This window comes from Tachypleus tridentatus, chromosome 2 (genome assembly GCF_004210375.1).
Source record: "Tachypleus tridentatus isolate NWPU-2018 chromosome 2, ASM421037v1, whole genome shotgun sequence".
Lineage (NCBI taxonomy): Eukaryota > Metazoa > Arthropoda > Merostomata > Xiphosura > Limulidae > Tachypleus > Tachypleus tridentatus.
The window spans coordinates 50,514,767-50,525,658 of NC_134826.1; the positions used below are offsets into that span (position 1 = coordinate 50,514,767).

The window sequence follows — 10,892 nt, forward strand, 5'->3', positions numbered from 1 at the left end:
AGCAGAGAACAATGTTTCGACCTTCTGAAGATGACCTAAGAAGGTCGAAACGTTGTACTCTGCTTTGTTAGTAAAAGTGTTACTACCCATACCAGTCATCCTAAGATTCGTGTTTACTTCAAGTAGGTTTGGCGTCATCACGAGTGATAGAGAGGTGATTAGCAGTATATTCTGACTTGATGGAAAGGAAAGGATGTGTTTCAGATGATCTCACACTTTGTTTCTTCTCCTATACTCATCAATTTTATTTATCTTCCACTTATGTCTATCAGAAATAAATTCATGCGAAAGAAAACAGAACAAACTGTACTAGTACTGAATAACATGTTTATTTAGTTGTTTTTTGTTTTGTTTTTCCCTTATTGGTAGCATATTTCTTTCTTTCTTCACGTCTCTAGTTTTATTCGGTCTCTCTCACATCTTTTGTTCTGATTTTTTTTTGCTGAACTATTGTCTTTTACATCACTTAAATCAAACCTTGCATCTGCTACCCGTATATCGGATCATAATGTTTCATAACTCTCCTGTACCCTCCATACCAGCTGAAACTTAAAAAGAAGGCCGCTCTACCCGCTCAACTTTCCGTTATTTTCTAATGACTCGGAGACTGATTGACAAAAAGTCGGACGCTTTCCGTTATTGTGGGTAATGCATCTTGTGTGACTAAAATGAGACTGATACGCTAAATTCATAGCAAATAGAATATCGCAACTGGACTGATTATAACCAGATCATTTAAACATTTTTCAGGCTAATTCAAATTCAGCTTATCAAATTCAGCTTCTAATGGTGTAGATGGTGTTTCGGTTAAGATTTTGAAAGCTAATGCTAATCTTTTTTGCACCAATTTTGACTTTTTTAATTAATTTATCTTTTACTCAAGGGAAGTTTCCTAATGCTTTAAAGTTATCATTGGTCATTCCTATTTATAAATCTGGTAATATTTCTGATTTTACGAATTATAGACCTATTTCCTTATTAATACATTTCTCTAAACTATTTGAAAAATCTATGAAGATTAGAATTTTATCATTTCTTGATAGACATTCAGTTTTGTCTCCTTCTCAATTTGGCTTTCGGCCTGGGCTTGGAACGGAGGTTGCTGTTGCTAAACTTGTGGGAAGTATTACAGAAGCTTTGGATTCTGATCTTCATCCAATTGCTGTTTTTCTTGACTTAGCCAAAGCTTTTGATTCTGTTAATCATAAAATATTGTTAAATAAATTATCTTATTATGGTTTTAGAGGCATTGTTTTTGATTGGTTTTTTTCTTACTTTCACAATAGAAAGCAATCAGTTTGTATCCATAATAATTATAGTGATTGGCTTACAATTAATGTTGGAGTACCACAAGGTTCTGTTCTGGGCCCTTTATTATTTCTCATTTATATAAATGATATTCTTTACCAACAGTTTTTTGGAGATATCAAGCCTATGCCGATGATATTGCTGTTGTTTATAGTAAGTCAAATCTAATTAATGAAGCCATTATTTCTAGTGATCTTAATAAAATTAAAAATTGGCTTTTCTGTAATGACTTATCCTTAAATATATCTAAATCTTTTCTTCTTCAGTTTAACCTTTATGGTGTCATTCCAGCTTTTCCTTCTATTTTTTATCATTCTAGTGATTGTTATACTTACCCTAATTGTAAGTGTCCCAAATTGACTCAAGTTTCCTCTGTTAAATATTTAGGAATTATTTTAGATCGAAAATTAAATTGGCAATTTCATATTAATTCTTTAGTTAATAAATTAAAATATAGTTCTATGCTAATTTTGAACTTAGTCATTGTGCTCCTTATCATATTTTGTTAAGTGTATATTATGCTCTCTTTCAGTCTTTCTTACAATATTGTATTTCAATTTGGGGTGGCACATATAAGACTTTTTTAATTCCTATTCACAAGTTGCAAAAAAGTGTTTTCTCTCTTATTTTTACTCATAGGCTTGATACCGATTTCAGTAAATTTAACTCCCTCTTTCATATGATAAACTTTATTTATATTTTTTAGCTTTATCTACATTGCATGTTTCTTTTAATAGGCCTTTTAAAGTCACTTCATATTTTACACGACTTCAATCTTTTTTTCCAATTAATGTACCCACACCACGTAAAACAGTTACACTTCATCAATATCTTTATTTGGCACCTCGTATTCATAATTTTATTCCTTATAGTATAAGATCTTCTATTAATCGTGTTAATCAAAAGAAATACTTAAAACAATGGATCTTAAATACTGATGATAATATTCTGGGAACTTTATATTGATTTTGTAAGTTTTGATTTTACATTATTATGTGTTTAACCATCACAGGACGAGTTAACTCTTTGTTGATGGTTTTATATTGATATTTGATTTTTTGTGTCTAATTTATTGCTTAATAAATTTATTATTATTATTATTATTATTAATCCCCCAGACTTTAGATGTGTCACTTATAAACGAAGAGTTTAATATTTACATAAAACAGAATTATGCGAGTTAACCATACACTGAAATTTTTACAGACTTCGTGTTTTCTACTACAACTGTCAAGATCTTTAGGTGACGTCACAATGGTTTGATTTGATTTTCGCGCAAAGCCACTCGAGGTTACCTGCACTAACCTTTCTTAGTTTAACAGTGACAGAAGGCAACTAGTCAACACCACCAACCGCTAACTTTGGAGCTGTTCTTTTACCAATGAATAGTGGGATTGAATATCACATTATAGCTGTCCCACGGCTGAAAGGGGAAGCATGTTCGATGAGATGGATTCGAACCCACAACCAGCAGAGTGTAAGTCGAACGCTCTAAGTACTAACCCAACCCAGGCATTACGATAGAAATATTCTTCATGGCTGAAAATGCAGAGTATGTACTATTTATTGATAAATATAAGTACTAATTATATATATTTTGAAGTAATGTTGATATTTATACGCATTCAATCACACGTTTCTAATTTAAAACATCTCAAATTTCTCATCTCATATGAAACTGTTTGGTCTAGTAGTAATAAATTCAATAATTTTCTGTATTGTTTAAATGGCAAACTCTAATCTCCTGTGTAAGTGACGAAGAATTAGTTAACCAGAAAGATGTATAAAAACAGAGTAAAAAACGAAGATTGCATTCAGCGATATTACAGTCTGCAGTCCGACACGTTGACCACTAAGTCACGCTTTGCCATTGAATATATAAAATGTAATAAAAGTGTCAAGCAGGCACTATCTACAAAAGAAATATATGAATGAAATATATAGATATATATCGACTATTAACCAAATTTAGTTTCATTAATTTTGCCCTCCAATGGCACAGCGGCATGTCTGCGGATCTACAACACTAATAATCGAGTTTCGATATCCGTGGTGGGCAGAACTCCAATAGCCCATTGTGTAGCTTTGTGGTCAATTACAAGCAAACAAATTCTTTATTTTTTATCTTCAGTCTTCATGAAGGCATCCGAACACAGAATTCCAAAGATGGACAACTGAGAGCACAAAAACAGCTAGCTATGAAAATATTTATGTCGAGGTATAACAATATCTATTTGTTTTCTTTTATTAATTAAATGAAATTAATTTTTACCATCTACGGCCATGAATGAGGTGTTGCTATTCCTCTATTAATAACCCTTGAAGCTATTGGTCTGAACCCGCAATCTTAAAAACAAAACAAAAAACAACAACTAAGTGTGGTTAAACGAAGTAGGTTGGAAAGAATATGAAGTACACGTAACGTTCGTCCATCTGCATTGTACATTATTTTGAATTTGGAAACAAATATCAGGCCCGGCATGGCCAGGTAGGTTAAGGCGTGCGACTCGTAATCTGAGGGTCACGGGTTTGCATCCCCGTCGCACCAAACATGCTCACTTTTTCAGCCGTGGGGGCGTTGTAATGTGACGCTCAATTCCCCTATTCGTTGGTAAAAGAGTAGCCCAAGAGTTGGCGGTGGGTGGTAATGACTAACTGCTTTCCCTCTAGTCTTACACTGCAAAATTAGGGACGGCTAGCGCAGATAGCCCTCGAGCAGCTTTGCGAGAAATTCAAAAAACAAACAAACGGATATTAGATCTACTAACTAGCTGAACTTCCACGGGGTCCCAAAAGGTATTCTGTTTTAAGAGAAAATGCCCTCCGCTCGTACAGTAGTAAGTCTACGGATTTAAAACGCCAAATCAGGGGTTCGATTCTCCTCGGTAGGTTCAGCAGAGAGCCCGATGTGGATTTGCTATAAGAAAACACACAAACACTCAACAGAAAATAAAACCAAAATTAAGAGAAATAGATATTTTTATTTTTTGATTTTGAAGGTCATATGTCTTGTGTTGCAGGCTACACAGTGTATAATTTTTCTCGTGATTCATGGCACACGCACGTTTTACTGACGTTGCGACAGTATAAATTCCAATGACAGGCAAAACAATACTGTGTAATGTGCAAGTGGTTAATACAGATTCTCTCTTTAGGCAGTTTTAGGCCCCCTTTCGAGGAAATTATGAAAGAGCAACTGGCCAAAATATCTTTGTTTTAATAAGAAATCCCCAGTGCTGAAACCACTTATATAACTACAAACAAATGACACAGTTATCTCATAGTTCAACAAAAAAGAGTAGATGGATTTACTTTCTTCATTGATTCCACGTCGCATCCGTGAGGGTAACAAGATTCTTAAAAATAAACTTATAATCAACGAAATTTGTGTATTGTGTTTCATTACAGCAAAGCCACATCGGGCTATCTGCTGAGTTCATTTAGGGGAATCGAACACCTGATTTTAACGTTGTAAATCCGTAGACGTATCGCTGCACCATCGGTGGACAATTCGTGTACTAATAAAAATGTTTTAAAATCATAAGACATTTCTTTAAGTACAAGTTGATTCACAATATTTGTAGTAAAGATTATAAGAAAGTGCTATTCATTAAGTACTATTACAATCAGGATATCAAAATGTTTACGGCCCAGCATGGCCAAGCGCGTTAAGGCGTGCGACTCGTAATCCGAGGGTCGCGGGTTCGCGCCCGCGTCGCGCCAAACATGCTCGCCCTCCCAGCCGTGGGGGCGTTATAATGTGACGGTCAATCCCACTATTCGTTGGTAAAAGAGTAGCCCAAGAGTTGGCGGTGGTTGGTAATGACTAGCCGCCTTCCCTCTAGTCTTACACTACTAAATTAGGGACGGCTTGGTGCAATGGGCTAACTACCTACTCACTTGAAACCCTGTTGCAGATTCCGCAAGTGATTACGGCCCTATGTTCCTTGATGGAATCGAGTGGAGAATGAATGAATATCAAAATGTTTAAAAATAGGTTAAAGAAAATAAATAATTATAAGTTATAGAAGAAATCGTTTATATTAGTCAATAAAAATTACTTTTGTGCTAATACGACATAAGTGCACCAGCTAGCAAAATAAATAACATCAATTACTCGTATTGGACTAAAAATATTATAAACAAATCGACAATTGGTCCACATGTATCTAATGCAGGGGCATTTATTTAATAATGTACAATTGTTTTGAATACAACATTTAACGTACTGGTGATTCTATTGACATTAGAATAGAAGTGTGAATAGTATTATAAACAATGATGATGGATAAAGCGTGTTTCATGTTTACAGATTCAAAATAATTGATGAAGATATGTGCAAGTTTATATGTGCAACGTATTAGTTCCATTGGTTTGATGCATGTAAACATTATAAGTGCTTATAAATAAACGAATATAATTTGCTGTAAATCAATAAACACATCTGCCCTGAAAGTCTTATAAACTCATAGTAGTTTATAGTCTTAAAGCAGTAAAAATTCATTCAACTAATAAAAATAGAAACACGTGGAATATTTTTTAATAAACGCAAGATGTAGATGTACTTTGGAAACGTGATGAACACTTAAACTTATCTATGTTTAATTTAACAGTTATATTTACATCATCAGGATGAAATATATATACTGTTGATTAAACTACATTTGTGAAGATTAACATATTTAACACACAAGACAGTTATGTTTGTGTACTTGGGTTTATGTGAGAGTTTTATAGTGTTGGAAAAATCAACACAACACTGGGTTGTTTTTATTTTCATTTATTGTTATTATTTAATACATATCTGGTATTTTGTTTAAACACTCAAAATCTAACGTTTCTTGTTTTATATTATTTATTAATTAATTATTATTTCTGCTTTATTTAATATTTTAGATGTTAAGAGAACAAAGATATTACCTCTACCTTACATTTGGCTGAAAAGGAAGTAAACGAACTAACCATAGATTTACTGGAAAAAACAAGATACCAATCAGAATTTCTATAATTTTCCTTTCCTGGGTAACACCCGGAGAAGTTGAAATGATTCATGATTTTGTAATACTTGTTGTTATCTCGACATTAATAATATAAATTACTACTGTTTATTATCACCGTATAGTGACAATGACATTGTAAGACATCAATAATATAGGTCAAGGAAGTTAAGTTAAAATGACTGATATAACAGATACATAAAAATCACGCATGGTTTTTATGTTATTTTCAGAATCTACAAGTTGATAATGATAGCTATTCATGTTTAACTGGATTTGAATCACGTTTTGTACTATTCAGGTGGTTTACTAATCATTTCAATGAGTCATTTAACTCGAATTTTTCTCTCGAAATATCTAGAGTTTTTCTCCCATTTAATTGTCAGAATCATGTATAAAATAATAATATAGTCACCATGACAACCACGTTCATAGAAATGAAAATAAATATTTCTAAACATGTGTCTCCATGCAATGACACTTATATCTCATTATACTATTAATGTGTCCCCTGCTAGTACAGCGGCATGTCTACGGATTTACAACGCTAAAATCAGGAGTTCGATTCCACTCGGTGGGCTCAGCAGGTAGCCCGATGTGGCTTTGTTATAAGAAAACACATACACACTATTAACATGAGATGAATGTGTAAAAGTCATGTCTTACATATCAATGAGAAACTCATTTTAAAAAATTTAACCTTAAAGTTCTTGTTTAAATAAAGTCCACATTACTCCTACTAATACATGCTCAGTTGTTACACAGATCATGTTATATATGTTGACTTAAGTTTTACATCAACTTCGCAGTACGTAACCTTCAGGAGACAAAGGAATAACAATAACAACATTGTCACCTTATTAACTACAGCTTTACATATCTTTTATGTAATATTTACTGTACAAGTTTTGCATTAACGTAATTATTGAACTACCAAGTTTCCTCACCTTCAGTTCAACACTAGCATAGTGACCAACAATACTTTTTTACCTTCAGTCTTACACTAGTATATACTGATCGATACGGACTTGTCTCTTCATCGATATTAAATTAGTACTATTTATATTTATATAATATAAATTTTATATTACAATAAGTATCAGACACAGTGTTTGTTTTGAATTGAACACAAAGCTACACAATGGGCTATCTGTGCTCTGCCCACGGGTATCAAAACCCGGTTTCTAGAGGTGTGAGTGCGCAGACATTCTGCTGTGCCACTAGGGGGCAAGATACAGTATTCCTCTTCTAGTATGGTATTTATAGTATATACTTATATCTGTATCAAAGTATGTTTCATATCAGTACCAGTTAACAGTTTTTCTTAGGTGCGTGCTATAATATTAAAACTTAGTACACCTACCTTACACAGATAAAAATTAATATAAGTATTAGAAACACATATTCTACCTGTTTCGGACAATAACAACCAGCCTTTACTTGTTCTGGTTGTTTGTTTGTTTGTTTTTAATTTCACACAGAGCTACATAAGAATTATCTACGTTAGCCGTTCCTAAAAGGAAGGCAGCTTGTCATCACCACCCACCGCCGACTCGTGGACTATTCTTTTACCAAGGAATAGTAGGATTGACCGTGACTTTATAACGTCCCCACGGTTAAAAGAACAAGCTTGTTTGGTGTGACTGGGATTCACTTGTTTTGGGTTTCTAATATGAACGTTTTACACACATTGTACAAAGTTCTTTAATATCTCGTTGGCTTTTGTTTTAACATAAAACTTTACTATTAAACATATGCAAGTCCATCTTTTTAACTGATTCACAGACGATTCTAAAATTAAATATTTTTTATATTTTTGGACATACAAAGCAATGGTCAACAAAAGAAAACCAAATATATTATACTCTGAGAGAGAAAAAGAGGGGATTGCTTTATATGAGTTCCAAGTGACACAGCTGTATGTTTATAGGCTTATAAAGCTAGAAACCGGATTTCGATACCTGTGGCGAACAGATACAGATAACCCTTTACATGTTTATAATTCGAAACATGCAGCTATTTGTGGTAAACATCCAATAACTATGAATCCAATATTTAACGAGGAACGTTATATTCATGAATCTCTTGAAGAGAAAAACTATTGTAAACAATGATAACACATCAGGTTCGTTCAACCACCTACTACTGGTTCAACATCATCGGAGTAAGTTTATAACGTGCGTATTAAGTAAATTATTTCGACGCGTATAAACATAACACGTGTTTATAGATAAATAAATATATGGGTAAATAGTAGCACAACAATTGATTTTATAACACTATATTATTGTGATGACTTGGTGCAAAACACGTAAATTTTTTTTCAAATGTTATGTTTATTTGTATATATTCATAATAACAATGACTAAATTAATTTTATATTAAGATTTTCCTTATCTGTTTGTTACTGTTATTGTAGTACAATCATTAAACTCCAAGCTATTCCTTACATAATAACGTTTTCTAAATAAGCTGTTAGTTACGACGAAATTCTTACCACTGTATACCAACCTGTCACGTTTTCAGAGTAGAGAACCACAACCAGCGAAAAGATCCACACCGTAGTATCCATGATATAACCTCTACGAATAAGTCAACTTCCTTTAAGGCAAGTTACTCGTCCTTGGAATAAAATACTTCTGACGTCATATGTAGAGATCATGTGGTAGATTTAATATGTTTTAAATATTTTTGTATGAGATGATTTGTCTATCTGACAAGTAAATAAATGAATTAATTTTATATCGTGCTCTTAAAGTATTACCTCACAGATATTTCAAATCTTGCAAAACTTACCCTATCAGCAATTCTATAAATTGTCCTGTACGTTTTCCACAAAATATTTTCCATATTAGGCGTGACCTTATGATGTAAGATAAGTAGCATCCTGGTAACATTTCCTTTGATTCTCAAATAATAACAAAGGTGATGCGACTAAATACTGGTGTAATTCATGAGACCTCTATCTGCACAGTGTGGCAAAAATACATGCAACAATCTTCCGTGTCCACTGCGGGAATCAAACCTCGAATTTTTGCAAATCCATAAAAGTACAGCCGTCCCATCTGAGGGAGTTTGTTAGGTTATCATCAGAAGATATTGTGAACAACATAAAAGCAAAGAAAACCGGATGTGGATGGTGTAGATGGAAGTTTAACAGTTTAGGAAGTAATAGTGAAACGTTAGTTTAGAGTTTTTCGGTACAAAACGTTTTATCAAAAATTATAAACAGTGAGTAGACACTTTTAACACTTACATGTTTCCTATACAACATTTAAGATTTAGAATATAAATATTCCATCTTTACGCCTAGACAACTTTAATGAAACATCTTATGTAGTGCGTTGAAAGTATGCCTGTATGTTGGTAAATATAACCATAAACCTGATGGACATTTAGCCAGTTTTCTTAGACCTCATCTAGTGATTATTAATCTATGAACTCAGTTTCGTTGTTTCTTTAATACACGATAAAAATCTTTTTAATAAAGTTTCCTGTGCTAGTCTTTATATAAAATATTTTCATTCTGTAACGTTCCGTTAGATGTGACCACATGTTTATGCGGCCCCCCGCTAGTACAGCGGTATGTCTCCGGATTTACAACGCTAAAATCAGGGGTTCGATTTCCCTCGGTGGGCTGAGCAGATTTGTGGCTTTGCTATAAGAAAACACACACACACATGTTTATGCGCCGAGCAAAAATATCAAAATTAGAGTACCAAACAGAAACGTTGCCCTACGGGCGTCTGTTTCTGCTAGTAATTACTAATCGTAGTATTCATATGTCACTGAAAAAAAAGTTTAAAAAATAAAGGTTTTCTAAAAAATATTTTTCTGGGAAGTACCACACCTGAAAAGTGTTCGGATCGTTCTCACATAAACCTTACATTTTTATATATTAAACGTGGTTTGTTTGTTTTTTGAATTTCGCGTAAACCTACTCGGGGGTTATCTGCGCTAGCCGTATCTAATTTAGTAGTGTAAGACCAGGGGAAGGCAGCTAGTCATCACTACCCACCGCCAGCTCTTGGGCTACTCTTTTATCAATGATCAGTGGGATTGACCGTCGCTTTATAACGCCCCCGCGACCCTCAGATTACAAGTCGAACGCCGGGTCATTAAATGTGGTAGTCTTTAATGAGAAAATAACTGTTTTCAAGAACTCCGTTTTTCAGTACAGCCCTCCAGCGATAAAGCAGTATGTTTACGAATTCATACCACTAAAAACCAGATATCGATACCCGTAGAGGGCAGAGCTCAGATAGTCCATTGTGTAGTTTTGTAAATACAACTACGTACAGTTGATGTTTTTCGAATTTCTTGAATACCAAGGTGTGAATTTTTATGGCTGTTTTTTTTTTGTGATATCAGTAAATAGATGGCGCTACATTGTATTAATTATTTAGATCACGTACATAGCTACCTAAGTACGTAGACAGATACAAATCTAAATGCACACTAGGTCCTTTATTGTTAGATGAAAATCAGATTTCCTAAGCACATGGTTCAGAAGTGTTTACACTAACGAATGTCATTTTCAACTTGACAACGGTTTCTATGGTCAGGTTAATGGTATAGTTGGGGTAT

The 10,892-nt window shown here is 33.7% G+C and overlaps 1 long non-coding RNA gene across 6 annotated transcripts in view; it reads right to left on the reverse strand.

Moving 5' to 3' along the window:
• LOC143243775 (uncharacterized) overlaps nucleotides 1-10,760 on the reverse strand; it is a 65,842-nt gene extending 55,082 nt beyond the window's left edge. For 2 of the 6 annotated variants that reach the window (XR_013024755.1, XR_013024757.1), the window contains exon 1: nucleotides 9,102-10,760. This is a non-coding gene — a long non-coding RNA (uncharacterized LOC143243775). The other 4 variants (XR_013024756.1, XR_013024759.1, XR_013024760.1 and 1 more) reach the window with 3 other exon arrangements.
• Nucleotides 10,761-10,892: the final 132 nt, after the last annotated feature.